General features: G+C 47.3%; 1 long non-coding RNA gene across 4 annotated transcripts in view; it reads left to right on the forward strand.

Moving 5' to 3' along the window:
- The first annotated feature begins 6,045 nt into the window (after nucleotides 1-6,045).
- The window catches only part of LOC146397117 (uncharacterized), a 32,063-nt gene continuing 20,387 nt past the window's right edge, over nucleotides 6,046-17,721 (forward strand). For 2 of the 4 annotated variants that reach the window (XR_014827107.1, XR_014827109.1), the window contains exons 1-2: nucleotides 6,046-6,283; nucleotides 13,609-13,739. This is a non-coding gene — a long non-coding RNA (uncharacterized LOC146397117). Of the gene's footprint in view, nucleotides 6,284-13,608; nucleotides 13,740-14,249; nucleotides 15,947-16,323; nucleotides 16,521-17,721 lie in introns of those variants that run through there. The other 2 variants (XR_014827108.1, XR_014827106.1) reach the window with 2 other exon arrangements.

The following is a 17,721-nucleotide window of genomic DNA, read 5'->3' on the forward strand; positions in this document are numbered from 1 at the left end:
AAAAAAACACCACTCTTGGAGTTCCCATCGTGGCTCAGTGGTTAATGAATCCGACTAGGAACCATGAGATTGTGGGTTTGATCCCTGGCCTTGCTCAGTGGGTTAAGGACCCGGCGTTGCCGTGAGCTGTGGTGTAGGTTGCAGACACAGCTTGGATCCCGTGTTGCTGTGGCTCTGGCGTAGGCCAGTGGCTACAGCTCCAATTAGACCCCTAGCCTGGGAACCTCCATAGGCCCTGGGGGCAGCCCTAGAAAAGGCAAAAACAAAAAAACCCAAAAAACAAAAAACAAAACAAACACTCTTACATAAATGTAAAATTAACCATCACACACTGAAAATGATTTTCTCTTTATCCTTTGTATTCTATAGTTTCACGGTGATGTTTCTGGATGTGGATTTATTTTTCTGTATCCCTGCTTGATACTTAAAATGTAGTACAACTCTTCAATTCTCGAAGCTTTTCAGCATTTATATCTCTGAATATTGCTTACCCAGCATTCCATTCCCTTGTTCTGATATCCTTTTTTTTAAATTTATTTTTATTTTTATTTTTTGTTCTGATATCCTTGATGAATGTTGGAATCTTATAATTCTTTCTCCATGTCTCTTTTATTACCCAAATGAATTTGTCACATCTATAGTTGTATAACGATCATAACAATCCAATTTCTCCATGTCTCTTAATTGCTCTTTCATATTTTAATTTTGTTTTCTGTCCATACTGTGTCCTGGGTGAATTCCTTAGAACTCTCTTCCAACTTACGGATTCTCTCTTTGTATCTAGTCCAGAATTTATTCCATTTAGTAAATTTTTTTCATATCTACCACTTTTTGTTTTACATCTGTCTACTTTTGATATACAGTTGACCCATGAACAATGTGGGGGTTAGGGCTGCCAACTCCTGTGCAGTTGAAAATCTGTGTATAGCTTTATAGTCAACCCTTTGTGTACATAGTTCTACATCTATGGATTCAACCAACAGTGGATTGTGTGGTACTGTGGTACATATTTATTGCAAAAAAATCCACATATAAGTGTACCCATACAGTTCAAACCCATGTTGTTCAAGCGTCGATTGTATAATTACAAAAAACAAAAATCTGAATAATTCCTTAAATTTCTTTACATGAATTTATGCCTTCGTTTACCTCTTTAAATGTTTTAAACATAAATAAAATCTTTGGTTGATGGAACTACAAAATAAATTTCACCTGGAGTTAATACATGTTTCAATTTTGGCTTTGATAACTGACTTGCAGTTTTTTTTTAGGCTTATTCCCTGCCCCCCAGCTTTATTGAGGTGTAAGTGACAAATAAAAATACAATTTTATAATTATATATTTAAAATGTACAGTGTTATGATTTGATGCATGTATATATTGTGACAGGATTCTACCACTGAGTTTTTCTTTTTTTTTTTTCTGTCTTTTTAGGGCTGCATTGGCAGCATATGGAAGTTCCCAGGCTAGGGTCAAATTGGAGGCCTATGCCACAGCCACAGCAATACAGGATCTGAGCCACATCTGCTATCTACACCACAGCTGACAGCAATGTTGGATCCTTAACCCACTGAGCAGAGCCAGGGATCAAACCTGTGTCCTCATGGATACTAGTCAGGTTTGTTACTGTTGAGCCACAATGGGGACTCCCCCCCGCCCCAACTGAGTTTTGAGTGGAGGTTTAAAATTTTGGTCCTTTGATTTTGATGTTGATTTTTCTCTCTGTATGCTACCTTCTTCCTGTCTAGCAGAGAGAAACTCCCTGTTTCTAGTCTCAGAGATGAGCTCAAGTCCAGAGGAATGCTTATTTCTTGTTTTGGTGTCTGAATCTATCTTTTTTTTTTTTGTTTTCTCGTATAATTTAGGTGTCATTGCTCTGGTGTCTGGAGCAGAGGGGTGATCAAAATATGAGCTTAGTATGTTGTCTTGACTGGCTAGCTCATGTGATTTAAATAGTTTTGCTTAACAAATGGCATAAGAGAGACAATCCAACGGGAAACAATTAGAAAAACAAAAGTAGTGGTTCAGGGTTCCCTTGTGATTCAGTGTGTTAAAGATCCGGCATTGTCACTGCAGTGGCTCAGGTCGCTTACCATGGTGTGGGCTGGATCCCTGGCCTGGGAGCTTCCACATGCTGTGGGTGTGGCCACAAAAGAAAAAAAAGTGGAATTCCTGTCGTGGCACAGTGGAAACGAATTTGATTAGGAACCATGAGGTTGCAGGTTTGATCCCTGGCCCTGCTCTGTGGGTCAAGAATCCGGCGTTGTCGTGAGCTGTGGTATAGGTCACAGACGCAGCTCAGATCTGGTGTTGTTGTGGCTCTGGCATAGGCCAGCAGCAACAGTTCCGATTAGACCCCCTAGCCTGGCGTGGGTGTGGCCCTAAAAAGACAAAAAAAAAGCAAAAAAAAAGTGGTTCAAATATTTAGAGTCCTCTGGTATTGCCTACTTGAAAAATAAATTTTGATGAAATGAATCAAGGGGTTATGTTTGCAAATATTAGGCCAGGTGGATCCTCTCTCAGAATTTATTCTACCACTCCTACTATTAATGACCACCAGGTCAGGAGGAAGTGTCACTTATTTTGGCTGTTGGTGGCATTTCAGGTTTTGGTGTGAAATGGAGATTGTGCCATCATGATTGGTAAGTAATAGGTGCGGAAGCACTTTGAAAAACATTTTGAAGAGCTATGCCAGTGAGTGGTATTATTATTAATGCTCCTTGGTGATTCTCATTGGAGAGGGTGGTGTTGTGTGGCCTGGGGAAGGGTTTTGGAAACAGCTGGATCTACGTTCTTACTGGTTGTGTGATCTTAGTGGGTAGATCAGTTAACCTGACTCATCTTCAGAAGAAATAGTTCATAGCTGTCCCTACTCAGTCCTTTCACTCTGCTCTGCTAGTTTTTGGGGTAAGAGGTCAGCTTTCTTTGGTCTCATCTGGAAACTTCAGTAGTGCCAAGTCCCATCTCGGAGTTAAATTCAAGACTTTTCCCTTTATCAACCCCCAAACTGGTTTCTCTTTCCAGAGCTTTCTCTCTGGGAAGCTCTTCTCATCCCTAAGAAAAGCAACCAGTTGCCTTTCATTGTTTTTTGACTCCTTGGCTACAGGGCTCTAGAACTTCAAAGCGGTTCAGAAGGACATGTCCAGGGGGCCCAGGGAGGCAGAGGAACAGGTCAGGCTCAGCCGTTTCCTACCTAGCACCCTGCCTTCCTCGCCCACCACCTCCATGCTCCCCAAGGATGGCGCTTGGCTCTTTGTCCTTTTCTTACTGTCATTTGAGAGGGCTGCACCAGGAAGGAATGCCTGGGGACCATGCAAACTGCAAAGGGATGGAGAAGTCCCACGTGGTGTGTGAGCAGGAACATCATTCCTGCCCTGCTGAGAGGCAACTATGATTTGTACGTGAGAATCTGGACTTGGCCACCAGGAACCCCGGCAGGGAGCTCTGTGGCCTTGGGCTGATTTCAGCCTCCTCACTGCTCAAACAGGGGTTGCAGTTGACAATGGCTAAAAGTCCACGGCAGAGGCAACAGCGCTTTTTGTTGCTCTGGTGCTTCCTGTCCCAAGGAAGGGGGCTGGTCCTCACTCGAGGGCACTCCTTGATGGGTCCTGGGGTCCCCAGGATGGTACTACGGTACCCCCGACTCTGGTTTCTTCTTTAAAGTGACCTTTTTAATTCCTTCTTTGGCCATTTTCTAAGAATCTGATCAGTACCTATTCCTTTGTGAATTTTATTTCCTTTAAAGTCAAGAAACTCAGATGAAGCCACCAGGATCAGGGCGTTTTCTTCTTCTGGTTCCCTGTGTGAATAAAGGTTACTGTTGGAAGAAGGTGGGGTGGTTACATTAAATTCATGGCTTTGATGCTGCATCTTGACATGTAAAAATGAAGGAAAAGGGGGAGGGGACCCCAACCCAAGCCAGGAGGCTCCTTTGGAGTGGCTAGAAAAATCATTGCACTAAGCCACAATAAACATCAATCTGCAGGTATGTTATAATTTTCTGTTTTTAAGAGAACATTGAATGGCCGTAACTGCTTTTGTATTGGAGCAGGAAGGCTGGACCCAAACCTGAAAATCTTTCATCTGTTATCCCTAATACATGCTCACAAGTACATCGCAGTCTTGAGCAAGTACAATTAAAAAGGGGGTAATCCTTTTTTCAAGTCCTCAGGTTTAATTTTCATGATTATGGTAGATTACGAGTCATTCTGAGTCTCGGTCTCCAGGAGAGACAGCGCCTTCTCTTCAGTCCCTTTCAACAGTTGTTTATGGCAGTTTCAGCCTCTTTCTGCCTCTCGGAGGCTCTTTATTTTTAAAGCAAGGCAGACAAGGCCTAAAATTATTCCATTAAAGAGGGGCAATTTTTGTAATGGGACTTAGAGTGCTTTGCAGAAGTGCAGGCAAGTTTCTTCAATATCCTGAGCATTATTCGCTCATTTAGTTAAATGATGTTTCTAATTCCCTGGTAATTACGTGTAATGAGGCACTTTTTCTCTTCTTGATGAGACTTTAGCCTAATATGAGATGGCGTATTTTTTTCTTTTTTTTTTTTTTCCATGGGGATAATTACCCCTTCCCAGGAAAAGCAGGGTTTGTTGTGCAGAATATAGCAAATTATTTTATTTCCTGCCATCTTGACTGCCAGTAAATTATAAAATTAAGTTTCAGTGGCGCATTAGCACCATTTTGGAAAAAGCTCCAGACTATTTTTCTTTTTCTTTTCTTTTCTTTTTTTCTTTCTTTCTTTTCCTTTTCCTTTTTTTTTTTTTTAAATTCATGTACTGCTGTCCTCTGGGACTGTAGAGGCTATTATTCATAGAATAGATGTTTTTCTGCCAATTCCTAGTATTCAGCTGTATTGAAGCAGCAACATAGGTTTAATTTTTCTGGCTGATATCCAGTGTAGAATGTTCTTGTAAGCGTCTTTGTGTTCGGGTAATTATCATCACAAAGTTAAGTAATATGTCCTCTCTTTTCTCTGCTCTCCCCTCACTCCTCCTTTGGATGTCAAATTATCTTTTTTTGTGCAATGCTTCAATTAGATGCAAAGCAACTAAATTTGAATCACACGAAGGTGGTGACACCAACTATTAAAAAGCAAGAAATTCAGAGTTAATATAGAGTCTCTCTACTTAACTCTTCCTGTTGTTAAAAAAGCAAATTTGAAGAGAGGAAAATATGAAGAGAACATCATTAATTAAGGACAATGTCATGTTGAACTTCAGGTTCCTGTATTCAGTTATTTTTACTGATTTTAGGAATAGCACATGTGAGCCTGCGTGTCCGCGTATGAGTGTGTGTATCTGTCTGCTTCTGCTTTTCTGCTCTTTGTTTCTGAAAAAGAAATTTTTCTTAGGAAGAAGCAGCAGAATCAGGTGGAAAGAAAAAGAGAGCCTGGGACTGGGAGTCAGGGGCTTGAGTTTCGGGGTTGACTCTGTCTGCCCCCCACTCCAGCTGTGTGGCTTGCGTCTGACTACCTCTTGGAGGCTCAGTTCCCTCTGGAAAATGCGTGGGTTCTAACGTGAACTCTAAGTGTTTAGGAACCTGAAAGGTTTGCATTTTAATTGGTGAAAGGTCATGTATTGGGGTTGTTCCAAAGCATACTAGATTTGGGATTTGTGAGTGTGTGTGTGTGTGTGTGTGTGTTTTGTGGCTTCCTCTGCCCCACCTCCGTACCTCCAATATGACGCTGGTTCCCACGGGTCCTCATGGCCCAGTCCCTGGCTTGCCAGTGGCCTGTCTGGTGTCTCCTAAACTCCTGCCCAGCGTGTGTCCCCTGAGGACGAGTATTTCATGCTGGTGAACCCAGGATGCTTCAGCTCAGCACTGTTTCTCTTTGGTGGGAATGTGTCGCTGTGGCTTCTGACCGATGTCCCAGTATTTTCCTCTTGAAGGTGACCAAAGACTCCTTTGTCCTTTTTGGATGTGGGTGGATTTCTCCACGTTTGGGGGATGAGGCATGTTCACTGAAATGATGAGTCTTTCTCACATGTGTAATTAGCTTGCAATGAAAACCTCCCATCTGGAGTTTTTATTTTATTTCAGGGTAATTCCGTTTTAGGATATTTGTGTTGCTTACTTCGTTTTTCCCCTTGGGATCACGGAGGAGGTTTACGTGCTGTTTCTGATGGATCCTCTGTAGGCTCAGCTCCAGGCCCATCCCTGCCCAGCTCAGCACCTGCCAGGAGCTCCCTGTCGACCACAGAACACTGTAAACACCACATACCAGCGTGGACCAGAAGTTGGATCCCAGAGTCAGACAGATGAGTCCTAGATTTAAAAGGTACAAGCACTGTTATCTTGAGCAAGTTTCTTGACTTTCCTGAGCCTCCGTTTCCTCATCTGTAAAATGGCCATCATAATAATACCTCACAGGATGTAATGAGATAACACATGTCAAGTTCTTAGAGCTCGGGACCTGCCTGCTCAGTTATGTGAGCTGCTGTCATTGTTGTTGCTGTTATCACTGTTTCGCCTTCTGCTGCTTGCTTAGTTGTATGAATGCTGCATTCCAGCCATTTGCCCTGTGACTCACCCTGAACGCTGCAGTCCTTGTTCCTCTGCTTATACAGTTTCCTCTGCCGAGCATCATTTTTTCTTACTCCCTTTGCCATTACTTCATGCACCCTCTAATCCATGTACACAACAAATATTTGCAGAGCTCCCAGTATGTGCCAGTCCCACCTGCCTGTTGTGGCTCATCTGAGACATGCCTTTGTTGCCTGTGCTGGTAGGGGGGCCCTCTCCCACTCCCCACCCCAGCTGTGTGGCTTGGGTCTAACTACCTCTTGGAGGCTCAGTTCCCTCCGGAAAATGCATGGGTTCTAACAGGTGAGCTCTAAGTGTTTAGGACCTTGGAAGGTTTTCATTTCAATTAGTGAAAGATCATGTATTGGGGTTGTTTCAAAGCAGCCTACATTTGGGATTTGTGAGTGTGTGTGTGTGTGTGTTTTGTAGCCATGCTCTGCTGAGGCCACACACACCACCCTGAGCCCTGGCAGTCACTCCTGTCCCCGTCTTCCCTGATTCAGGGTGGCTCCCTTGGAGGTGTCATTATGAACAGGGACTGACCCAGTGGAACCCCTCTGGGATTCCCATCCCACCACCAGGCTTGTCTCTCAATTTCCCTTCCCTGAACTCCCTCGGCTCTGTGACTCCCTTTGGTGGCATTTGGTCCTCACTGCTTGTCCATGGCTGTGTGTGGTGACATGATCAAGCCCAACTTTCAGAGCAGGCTTCCCACTCAGCAGCATGTGGCCTGGGGCGAGTTGCAGAGCCTCTGCAGCCTGCCAGCTGCGTGCGCTGATGTGACACTGGTTCAAGCGTGGGTGGGGCAGTTGGAGCCCTCAGCTCAGTATGTGGACACCGGAGGCGCTTACCGAGTTTCAACTGCTGTTGTTACCATTCCCTTTGCTACCATTGGCTTTTCTGCCCCAGAGATTCTCAAAGCCGTCCACCCCCCATGAGAATCATGTGGAGAGCTTTTAGACTCAGATTCCCCTCCTTGACCCCTTGCATCAGAACTGCCAGGATGGAGTCTGGGAATGTGTGTTTTGTGCTCATTGTATGACTCCTGTGCCCAGCCTGGGGACCTGGCAAAGGCCGGCACCTGTGTCCTGTGGGGCAGATACCTCTGTACACTGGGTTAGAGTCCCCACACAATTCATGTCCACCCAGAACCTGTGAATGTGACCTTGTTTGGAAATAGGGTCTTTAAAAGGTAATCAGGGTAAGAGGTGGCCATACAGGATTAGGGTGGGCCCTAAATCCAGTGTAACTGGTTTCCTTATAAGAAGAGGGACGTTGGACACAGAAGGGAGATGGAGACAGGGGTTAGAGTGATGCTGCCACAAGCCAAGGACACGAAGGCCACCAGAAGCTGGAAGGACGAGTCAAACCTCCCCTGGAGGCTTTGGAGGGAGCACCCCTGCCAACAACTTGACTTTGAACTTCTGGACCCCAGGACTGAGAGAGTTAATTTCTGTTGTTTGATGTCACCAAATTCATGGTAATTTGTTACAGCAGCAATAGGAATCTAATACAGGCTCTGAGTCACATTCTGATAATCCTGCATTTAGGCAGAAACTGCTGATGAAACCTTTTTTTGTGATTAGTTTGACATTATTTCTGGCATTTATAAATATCTATACAAATCTTAGAAAAGAATTCTTCCCCTTGGGGGAAAATGGGGCTTTATTTTTGATATTTTCAACTTTATTGATATATAATTGACATACAGCATTGTATAAGGTTTTTTTAGGGCCACGCCCACAGCAAATGGAGGTTCCCGGGCTAAGGGTCAAATCAGAGCTGTAGTTGCCAGCCTACACCACAGCACCACGGGATCCAAGCCGCATCTGCAACCTACACCACAGCTCACAGCAACACCGGATCCTTCACCCACTGAGTGAGGCCAGGATCGAACCTGCGTCCTCATGGATACTAGACAGGTTCGTTACCGCTGAGTCCCAATGGGAACTCCATCATTGTGTAAGTTTAATGTGAACGACCTGTTGACTTAATTACACATGGGGTGACATGACGGCACGGCCGCCTTAGCTAACACCTCCGTCACCTCACATGATAACCATTTCTTTTTTTGTGAGGACATTTAAGATCTGTGCTCTTAGCAACTTTCAAGTGTGTAATAGAGGCTCGTTAACTATAATCGCTGTGTGGTGCGTTAGGCCCCTCAGCTTAACTGAAGAGTCGGTCCCCTTAGACCAGCGTGTCTCCATCTCCCTCAGACCCTGACCCTGGCAACGACCACTCTACCCTCTGGTTCTATGCCTTTGTCTTCTTTAGATGCCACATAAATGGGTATGGTGGCGTTTGTCTTTGTCAGACTTATTTCACTTAGCATAATGCCCGTGAAAGTTCCATTGTGTATTTGTGCCACGTCTTGATCCGTTCATTTGTCCACGGTCACTCGGGTTGTGGCCGTATCTTGACTATTGTGAATAACGCAGCGGTGCATCTGGAACTGCACATATCTCTTCAAGATCGCGACTCATTTCCTTTAGTGTATACCCACAAGTGGGATTACTGGATCACTTTTAATGTTTTGAGGAACCTCCATGCTGTTTTCCATACGGTTGTCCCAACTCATATTCCCATCAACAGTCCACAAGCGTTATCTTTTCTGCACAGCCTTGACAACATCTGTTACCTCTTGTCCTATTGATGATGGTCACTCTGACAGGTGTGAAGAAGGGTGGTTTGGGCTTGCATTTTCCTAATGAGCCATGGTGTTGAGCATCTTTTCATGTACCTGTTGGCCATCTGTATTGACATGTTCTAAAACTGGTGGTTAAATATGGAGGGTATAAGATGCCACTGGCCCACATGGGATTTGGCCATTCTCCCTCTACTCGGCCCGGCCTGAGCATTCCCTAGGAAGGAAGCAACCTCCCCCCCACCCCCAGCCTGACCTCACACAAACTTTTGATGTTACTTTGAGGGAAGCTTGGGGGTATTCAGTGGACATCTCAGGGGAAGTGAGGTCAGCAGGGCAGGTGTGGCCACCCTTCTTTCCTGACCTCAGTTTTTCTGCCTGTAAAATGGCACTGCTGATGCACTCAGTTGTGAGTGAGCATCAGATTAAAATCAAGGACATATAATTTAACCCTGCAATGAGCTCCGTAGGTAATTTGCGCTCTTGTTTTGATTTCACGTTGGTAAGCCAACCCCCAGGCTTTGAAATGGACACAAGGAGACAGAATCCATATTGCAATCTTAAGTTAAAATTCTAGAGGCTTTATTGAAGGAGAAGGAATTTTTTATTTGTAAGAGTGAGCAATGGGAGTTCCTGTTATGGTACAGCAGAAACAAATCCAACTAGTAACCATGAGGATACGGGTTCCATCCCTGGCCTCTCTCAGTGGGTTAAGGATCCAGTGTTGCATTGCTGTGGCTGTGGTGTAGGCTGGCAGCTGTAGCTCCAATTCAGCCCCTAGCCTGGGAACCTCCATATGCCACAGGTGTGGCCCTGAAAGCCAAAAAAAGAAAAAGAATGAGCAATAGTAGATGAAGCTTATGTGGCACTGATTTCAAGAAATGAAACAGCTGGCCAATGGTATTGAGGCTGCTCCTAGCGGATTCTGCAATTTTGCTTGAGTTCCTGTCCACCGCAGTGATCACTGCTCCTTGCTGAGGCATCTTCCCCGGATTCAAGGGCCCCTTGCCTTTTTCCTCAGGTGGCTGAGGGTAAGGCTGAGCGAGCAGGTGAAAGGGGAGGGGGCTGGAAAGTTCCTCTTAGCATAGCAACCAACACAGATTTGAATATTTAGTCCTAAGGGTTATAAATAATGTGAGTGTTCATTGACGGGAAAGCAGTGCTACATTTAGTACAATAATTAGTTATTTGATTACTTTTGTTTTAGCCTGAAGTAGAGGACAATTGACAAATGTGAATACCTCTGAGACTGATGGAGCGCAGTAAACTAACTTTATTTATTACAAAATGCACTTTTATTAATATGAATTGACAGTAATTAATTTGCTAGTGTTGATGCTGTTAATAATTGCATATAATTTATGAAATATTCATGCTAGAGCAGAATAAAACCATGCCTAGGTCCTCTGGCTTATTTGTTTAAAAAGTTTGAATATTTCAGCAAAACCTTTCTAATTCGGTATAGTCGTATTACAGTGGCTTGAAATCCCACCAAAATAACAACAACAAATATTATAACTGCATTGTGCTTTTTTTTATATATGTCTCATTTTAGCAATTTTTTTTTTTTTTGTCTTTTTGCTATTTCTTGGGCCGCTCCTGCGGCATATGGAGGTTCCCAGGCTAGGGGTCTAATCAGAGCTGTGGCCTCCAGCCTACGCCAGAGCCACAGCAACGCAGGATCCGAGCCGCATCTGCAACCTACACCACAGCTCACGGCAACGCCGGATCGTTAACCCACTGAGCAAGGGCAGGGACCGAACCCACAACCTCATGGTTCCTAGTCGGATTCGTTAACCACTGCGCCACGATGGGAACTCCTCATTTTAGCAATTCTTTACTTCACTTCCAGGCACTTCCAAGAATCCTATGCCTGTACTTCAGGGCACCAGGAACTCCTGAAGTTCAACAGGAGGATGTAATTTTATTTATTTATTTATTATTTATTTTTGTCTTTCTAGGGCTGCACCTGTGGCGTATGGAGGTTTCCCAAGCTAGGGGCCGAATCAGCACTGCAGCTATTGGTCTACACCACAGGCACAGCAATGAGGGATCCAAGCCAAGTCTTTGACCTACACCATAGCTCAAGGCAACACCGGATCCCTAACCCACTGAGTGAAGCCAGGGATCGAACCCACAGCCTCCTGGTTCCTAGTCAGATTCATTTCCCTTGCGCCACGACAGGAACTCCAGGAGGATGTCATTATTACGAGCTTCCTCCAAAAGATGAAGTACATACCAGCACATTGTCTAATTTCATCCTCATAAAAGTTCCAAAGATAGTTATTTTATTCCCATTTCACAGATGAGCTCTCTCAGTAGTGTGCCAGCTGAAGTGGGAGAGGCAAGACTTGGCCCCAGTCCTCCCGCTCCTCCATCCAGGGCTTACAGAGGGAAATCTAATTTTGCTTTTAGTTCAATTTTTTTTTTTTCTTCCCTGAATGAAAGTATGGGCTGTTTCCCCCTCCTAATTCAGTTTGGCCCTCTTGTTCCTAGAAAAGGATGGTAACGAGAGAGAATCACAATTGAATTGAGCTAATGCGATCAGCGACATGGGGCTGGAGCCTGGGACCCGGCTCTGTTGAGGCCGTCAGTCACTGTCTCACTTCAGAGGACCCCGCCCCACTCTGCGGCTGCAGGCCAGGCCAGGGTGGCTGTGTTTAGGGGGCCACAGAAGCAGCTGTTGGTTTCTGGAACATGCGCCCAGACATCCTGGCTCAGTCCCTAACTCTCTGGGTGAAGCTTCTCGGGCATGCAACCTGTTGCCAGGCTCAGAAGGGCCCTGAGTTTGGTGTCACACTCGATTGAGTGTGAGATGCCGAATCGCTTTTGAAAAGGGGACACCGTGGTTGCATTTACACCAGCCTCTTAGCACAGCGCTTGGCCTGCAAGAAGCACCCAGTAAGAGTTAGTTTTTCTTTGTTCTCATCTTTGGAGTCTTATTATTAATAACATTTGTGCCACTAACAGAACTCTCTTGCTCTCCTTGACAGGGTAGGTGAAGGGTTTAATCGAGGGCAGAGGAGTCACGCTAGGCCTGCCCAGCCCCTCTGGCTGCCCCCATCTCCCTCATAAGTAGGGCCGGGGAGACTTGTCACCTCTGCTGCCTCCCACCCCCAAACCCGGGGAGAGACTTCATGTGGGAGCAGGGCTACTCCTCCTTCCCTGAGCCTTGAGTTTTACCCCGGGCAGCATCTTCACGCTCGCCCTGCACTGGGATTGTGATCCAAGTGTCTGTGCCCGGGATCCACACGAGGGAGAGCTCCTTGGAGACACAGACCCTTTATTCCGTGCTGCCCTGGGGTTCCCTAAGAACATCCGTTCAGTAAACAATGAGCTGAACCTTGAAAGAACCGTCTACTTCTAGACAGCACTTTTCTTCTTTTGTCTTACCATTTTAATTTTTTTTTCCATGGCTGCACCTATAGCATAGGGAAGTTCCCAGGCCCGGGGTATAATTGGAGCTATAGCTGCCGGCCTACATCACAACCATGGCAGCACGGGATCCAAGCTGCCTCTATAATCTATGTGGCAGCTTGTAGCAACACTGGATCTTTAACGCATTGAGCGAGGCCAGGGATTGAACCCGCATCCTCACAGAAACAATCTTGGGTCCTTAACCCCCCCGAGCCATAATGGGAACTCCCATTTTAATCCTTTAAAGAGGACAGGTTAGTGGCATTGAACAGAGCACGACGTTGTGCAACTTCGCCACCATCCATTTCCAGAACTTTTTCTTTTCTTTTTTGTCTTTCTAGGTCTGCACCCACAGCATATGGAGGTTCCCAGGCTAGGGGTCCAGTTGGAGCTGCATCTGTGACCTACACCACAACTCATGGCAACGCCAGATCCTTAACCCACCGAGCGAGGCCAGGGATAGAACCTGCATCCTCATGGATACTAGTCAGATATTTTTCCGCTGAGCCACGATGGGAACTCGCCACAGAACTTTTTCATCATTCGAAGCCAAAACTCTGTACTCATTAGACAATAACTCCCTGTTCCCCCTCCCCCAGCCGCTGGCCACCACTGTTCTCCTTTCTGTGTCCATGAATTTATCTATTCTAGGGGCCTTGTGTAAGTGGAGTCATACAACACCTGTCCTTTTGTATCTAGCTATTTTCACTTAGCATGTTTTCAGATTTCATGTATGCTGTAGCATGTATCAGAATTTCATTCCTTTAAAAAAAAATTTTATGGCCATACCTGCGGCAAAGGGAAGTTCCCAGGCCAGGGACTGAATCCAAGCCGCAGGTGCCGCAATGCCAGATCCTTTAATGCACTTCACCACAGTGGGAACTCCCTCCCAGAATTCCATTCCTTTTTTTTTTTTTTCTTTTCCCACTGTACAGCAAGGGGGTCAGGTTATCCTTACATGTATACATTACAATTACAGTTTTTCCCCCACCCTTTCTTCTCCATTCCTTTTTAAGGCCGAATAATAATCCACCACGTGGAGAGACTACATTGGACTTATCCGTTCATCCATCGGTGGACAGATGGGGTTGTCTGGGTTGTGTCCACCTGCTGGCTGTTGTGAAGTGGGCTGTTGGGAACAGGACGTGTAAGTATCTTTGAATCCCTGCTTTCAGTTCTTCTGGATATAAACCTGGGGATGGAACGACTGGGTCACATGATAAGCCTACATTTTGGGGGAAGAGCTGCCAGATTGTTTTCCATGCAGGTGCACCCTTTTACAGTCCCCAGTAACATATGGGGGCTCAGTCTCTCTATGTCCTTGCCGACACTTGTTACTTTAGGTAGAACTTTTAACCACTAGGCACGCTATCTCCTTGTTCTTCCTATAAACATCCGGGCCTCTTTGTGGCAAGCAGACTTCGACTCTAAGCTGGGAAGAACTGGTGAAGGGAAGGAGAGGGCCCGGGAGACACAGTCATTTACCTTGGCTCTGCGAAGCCGCGGACCGTCCTGCTCGTTAGTAAATGGACAGGGTCGTCTCTGTGCCTGGAGCTGCTGCGAGCTCACGCTCTGCGCTGCTTCCGCAGGGAGATGAAGCACGTGATGTGGGTAACGTGATGGCCTTCTGATGCCATTCTTGGTTAATTTTGACCAGGGAAGGTGCGGTGAAGGTGTGTCTGCGTGGGACCTGCTGCAGCAAGTCATGAACTGCTCTTTTCTGGGCAGAGGTGTGTGTGGGCTGCAGCAGCCGGGCCACGAGGGGCAGGAGGTATACACCCAGTGCGTATACCGCGGAGCAGGCATTTCAGGCTGTGACTCTGTTTTAGCCATCCATCAGCCTCATAAAGACACTGAGCCATCAAACACCCTCCCACCCCTGCCCTTCAAATAGGAGCCCTGTGGGTGCCGATTGGGGCTGCTGTGTGGAAACCACATCCCGAGTTTCTGAAAGACACAACCCCTCGGCCCCCCAGGCCCGCTGTCTGCGGCAGACACCTCGAGAGAAGGGGAAGGTTCTGAAGGGAGGAGGAGGGTTCCCTGGGCTGAGGGCCCCTGGATGTGTCAGAGATCCCGCCTGTCCCTGCAGTGACCAGGGCACGGGGAGGAGACTCGTCTTATCCGGGTAGCAGCTGCCTTTCCTTGGTGGAGGGCTAAGGCTGGCAGGAGCCTCTTGGGGCCGTAGGGGCCCATTTGCAGGGCAGGACCTGCACGCTGGTCGCTGGTGAGTTGGCCCGAGCCCTGCTTATCTGCAGCTCAGGACTGCCGGGGACAGGTCCTTAAGTGAAGGCAGATGGACAGAGAGAGTGCATATCAATGACCATTGTTTGCTGAACACTCCAGGCTCAGGGCCAGAGAGGGGTGGTGGGCCCAGGACTGCCATCTCGCTTTCCTGGGCTCTTCCTTGGGCAGTGAGTGGTATCTGCTGTTTGTTGAGTCCTCGCTGTGTGTGTGGCATTGTGCCATGTACTTGGCAGACCCCTCACTGACCACCCTATGTTGGAAATTACTGGCTCCACTTCATAGCATGACTTGAGGTGTGAGTGATATTCCCAGTTGCATCTCCCTGGGCAAGTCAGTTTACCTCCCTGAGCCTCAGTGTCATCATCTGAGAAATGGGATAACAGTCCCCACAGGGAGAATAAATGTGAAAACCCTCTCTGGAAGGGAGCACACCTGTTTTAGATCTTGGTACACTGGAGCGCAAAATCACCGCATCACAAAGGTATGAAGATGTTAGGAGGTACAGTAATGGTTCAGAACTTAGAATATCTTACCTGTTCAGGAGCAGATGCTGAAGGAGTTGCATGCAGTCATAGCAGTACCAGCGGCATCCCACTGCCCCGCCAGGAGGCACTGAACAGGGATTCACACTCTGGTCCTTCGGAGACCAAAGCCCATGTCTTTAAGCACCACTGTGGGGTCCCTGCTGGCCTGTGTGAGTCTCGACATCACGACTGGCCAGGAAGAAGTTAATAATCCCCTTAAAGGCTGAGGAGACTGAGGTTGAACATATACATGGAGAAATGCCAGGGGGTGGGGTTTGAGGAAATTTATTTTCAATGCTAGGATCTGGAGTTCAGAATTCATATACTTATCTAAAAACTGTTTATTGAGCAGTTATTATGTACCAGGGGCTGGTTTGGGTGTTTTGAACACCATGGTGAGCAGAACTAGATACAGTTCCATCTCAAGGAGTTTTGGGCTATGGAGGAGGCAGAGCAAGTCAGTAACCATAGAGATGAGATATGTTGTTATAACTGCTCAGGATGCAAGTGCCTGAGATGACAGACCCATGATGGAAGGAGGGCCTGGGAAAGGCTGTTGGGAAGCTTCCCTGAGGACGTGAGCAAAGACTAGAAAGGAGGATGGAGAAGGAAGGCTGAGCAAAGGCCCTGGGGCAGGTCCAAGGGCCGGTGGTGTTGGAGCTGAGAGCAGGTGGGGGAGGGGGGAAGGGCTTCAGGGCCTCGTTAGAGACTTTGCTCTTCATCCTAAGAGCAGTGGGAAGCTTTCTGAGCGTTTTCACTGGGAGAAGGATACAGACCCAATTTGGGGTCTGAAAATTTCACTCTGGCTTCAGTGTGGAGAACAGACTCAGAGCAAAACCATTCAAAATGGCAAAAAATGAACAGACCAGCTGAGTAAAATCTTCAACAGCTGACTCAGTCAAAACTAGACTAACCAAGTCAAGAAATGCTACCGCCTCATACCTGTGTGTGCACATGTCCCAGGCACAGCCCCCTTGCGGCGCACCTGGGCAGACAGCAGGCGGAGGACACACACGGGCCTCTTGTTTCTGTGCCCCACGGCTGGCTCAGCACCTGAACTGACTTCCAGGGCCCCCTGGATGCCTGCTGGATAAGCGGATGCATTTGGGATAGTGCCATCCTGCTGGCCAGGCTCTGACATCTGAGCGCAGACTCGTGAGGTGAGAGGATTTCTGAAGGGTGCCTGTCTCCAGGGTACCCCCCACCCCTGTGCGCTTGGTCCCTCGGGGCATGGGCAGTAGAAGGAGGAGGTGCTGAGGGATAGGAATGAGGAAGGACCCGCCTGGTACTGAGGTATCTGCTTAAAACCACTCCTGTGCACCCGGCCCCTCCCTTGGGGGAGACGGTGAAGGGCAGGGGTGAGAGTTCACATCCAGCCTGTAGGATTAGAGCCTGAGGGTCCCTCCAAGCAGAGGAGACAGACGGGAGGGTCGGTGGGGGGGGGGGGCTCCTTCGCGTGTCACACACACGTGTCTCTCTCCCTGGGATTTCTGCGCTGTGCTCTAATGGGGCCATTTCTTACACTCGCTGCATCAGAACTGGAGGGGCCAGGTGAGGGAGCTTAAGAGGGCGGCCTGGCTTTTCCGGCAGCAATCCGGGGAAAGACATCAGCGGGAGAGAGATTGGCAAGAGAGAGCAGGAGTTTGCCGGGGTGAAGGGTTACTCTTTTATAACTTGGAGGCCTGGGCAGGGAGAGGCACCCTTCCTGCCTGCGCCGCTGCAGCCTCTGTCACTCTGCCTCGCCTGACCTGTGATCTGAGATGGGCCAGATGATAATTCCTTGAGAATGAATGTGTCACCAAGCAATTTGGTGACAAGTATCTGAAGGAGGAGCATCCCTGGAGACAGAGGGGCGGGGGAGGGTCCCACGGTGTGGGAGGCGCTCCACTGGGGCCCCTGGGCCCAAATCTGAGCTGGGATCTCCAACACCGAGGTAGGTTTGCTTGGCTTCCTGACTTCTGAGGTGCCTCAGCCTGTCTGTCCTCATGTGTTAAATTATCTATTGCTGCAAACCAAATCACTTCAAACCTTAGGGGCTTCAAACAAAAAATTATGATTTCAGGATTCCCATTGTGGCTCAGTGGGTTAAGAACCTGACATCCGTGAGGACGTGGGTTTGATCCCTGGCCTCGCTCAGCATGTTAAGGATCCAGAGTTGCCGCGAGTACCACGTAGGTCTCAGATGTGGCTCAGCTCTGGTGTTGCAGAGGCTGTGCTATAGGGCCCCGATTTGACCCCTAGCCCAGGAACTTCCATATGCTACAAATGCGGCCTTAAAAAGACAAAAAAAAAAAAAAAGGTAATTTCAAGGTATTTGGATGGTTCTGGCTCAGGGCCTCTCAGGTGGTAGGGGGGCTCCAT

The sequence above is a fragment of the Sus scrofa genome, chromosome 14 (genome assembly GCF_054392235.1).
Source record: "Sus scrofa isolate SSC_HxYL_T2T_F1_AM1 chromosome 14, Sscrofa_HxYL_maternal_Yorkshire_Landrace_v2.0, whole genome shotgun sequence".
NCBI classification, from domain to species: Eukaryota; Metazoa; Chordata; class Mammalia; order Artiodactyla; family Suidae; genus Sus; species Sus scrofa.